The sequence below is a fragment of the Mastomys coucha genome, unplaced genomic scaffold, assembly GCF_008632895.1.
Source record: "Mastomys coucha isolate ucsf_1 unplaced genomic scaffold, UCSF_Mcou_1 pScaffold5, whole genome shotgun sequence".
NCBI classification, from domain to species: domain Eukaryota; kingdom Metazoa; phylum Chordata; class Mammalia; order Rodentia; family Muridae; genus Mastomys; species Mastomys coucha.
In genome coordinates this window covers 113,922,482-113,924,456 of record NW_022196911.1, presented here as the reverse complement: position 1 = coordinate 113,924,456, position 1,975 = coordinate 113,922,482, and the positions used below count along the sequence as shown (strand labels likewise).

Below are 1,975 nucleotides of genomic sequence, written 5' to 3'. Positions count from 1 at the left end.
TCTCTCTCTCCTTCCTTCCCCTTCTCTTCCTCTCCCCCTCATTTCCTTCCTCTTTCTTCCTCCCTCCCTCCCTCTCTCTTTCTCTGCCACTCTCCCTCCCCCACCTCTCCTTCTCCCCTCCCTCCTTCTTCTCTCCCACCCCCTTCCCGTGTGTGTAACAAAGCCAGGTGAGATGTGAAGGCCCTGAGGGTGGCCCCCTTCTTTAGCCACATTTTATAGACAAGGAGACTGAGGTAAAACCAGTCCTAGGGGGTGACTTGACTCTGACCTGGTGTCACTTATAAACAGCAGTGGGAACCCCTGTGCGCCTGTGTGTGTGTGTGTGGGAGGGTTCTGCTGGGCACCCCAGGCCTCACTTTACTCAGTGCTTCTCAGGACATCACCAGTGGTGTCCCTCGCTGTACCCACATACTCTGTCTGCCCTGGCCAAAGCCTGCCTCTGCCTCTGCCTCTGCCTCTGCACCGTCTCTGCTGCTGAAGGCCAGCCAGGGAAGCACCCACCCTGCTTCCTCTGGGCTCCACCCTGTCTGGGCTCTTAGAGCTCTCCCTGGGAAGAGCACTGTGCCCCACAGCGCCACCCTCTCAAGTTCAATTCCTGCCTTGTCTCCTCCTCCCTGCCTCTTGCGTCTGGCTGCTTTGTGGGTGAAGGAGCCTCTCCGTGGAAGCAGGCTGAGCCCCACTCTGTTCTACCTGGGCGTTGCCACAGCTGCCGAGAGGTCCAGCTCCTGCTATCTCCCCTCCCCAGCCCGATGCTGAAGTTCTGCCAGGTCCTTGCCGCCAGGAGTACCGGGCTGGCACGTGCCAGAGAGAACACCATTGGGTGGTGATGACACCTTTTTATCCTGTCTTAGGGAGGAGGATGTGGGAGACTGAACTGTGCAGGAGAACGGAGTGTCACTACAGTTGGTGGCAGTGTGGAAGCCACGAGCACCTGGTGGGGGCGTGGTCCAGGTAACAGCCTGGACCCAAACCCTCAGCCAGCTTCAGCAGCATCAAAGCGGTCCAGTCAGCTCCCTCTCCCTCTTGGCTCCCCCAGGCATCGACGGTCTGCAGGAGGAGACACAGGTTGACTTTTGCGACCCCAGAAAAAGCACACCACCAGCTTAGTTTCTGGGCCTTCCTCACTGCCCCCTCCTACCCTAGCCCTCCTTGATCCAGGTGTCCCCCTGCCCTGGGTCTTTGGGCAGCCCTCAGGGACCCTGCAGCCCAGCTGAATCCCTGCTTTAGGTGCTGAGAATGCGGGTCTCCTTTCTCTAGTCCTGAAACCTCTCCAAGGCCGTTTCCTCTTCCCTTTGGTAGGGTAATGTTGCAGCTGCAGTTAGGAAAGGCAGGGGGAGCAAGGGAAAGAGAGGGAGGGAGGGAGGGAGGGAGAGGAGGGGGGAGGGAAGAGAGAGAAGGGGGATTCTGTTTACTTTCCGCCTGCAGCTCCTGATCCTGCTCTTTCCCCTTCAGGAATGCGTCGTCTCCCTCCTCCCTGTCACCATTCTCTGCACCACATCTCCCAGTAATAAAGAACATCCTCCTGTGGCATCCGTACCCCTCCCAACAGTTTAGGACCATTATATTAAATAATGATAATCACAAGTGTCTCTCTGTTCTGTCTGCAGTGGCTGCCTGTTCCCTTTAAAGCTCTCAAGCCCAAGGTCAGGGCCCCTCTGCTTGCTTAGATAAATCTCGCTCAGCGCAGATGCTCACAGATCCCACACAGGTCCTTTGTTGTGTGTTCTTTGTTTGAAATACGGCATGCCCCTCCGAGGATGCGCCTGCCTCGGTGCCAGCTGTCCACCTCTGCATATTAAATTGTGGCCACAGCCTCCATAGCAGCTGGTGGGAGGGGAGAAGAGAAGGGGAGGAGTGGGGAGCCAGGAGGATGAGGACAGAAAGGAGAAGGGAAAGAAGCTGAGGCAGAACCCCCATTACCAATGCCTCCCCGACCTCCATTCAGCCAACCTAGGCATCCCTGGGCAGCTGAACC

The 1,975-nt window shown here is 57.4% G+C and overlaps 1 long non-coding RNA gene across 1 annotated transcript in view; it reads left to right on the top strand.

Moving 5' to 3' along the window:
* The window catches only part of LOC116078100, a 12,176-nt gene extending 10,592 nt beyond the window's left edge, over positions 1-1,584 (top strand). The window contains exons 3-4 of the long non-coding RNA XR_004113426.1: positions 852-1,065; positions 1,453-1,584. This is a non-coding gene — a long non-coding RNA (uncharacterized LOC116078100). The remainder of the gene's footprint in view (positions 1-851; positions 1,066-1,452) is intronic.
* Positions 1,585-1,975: the final 391 nt, after the last annotated feature.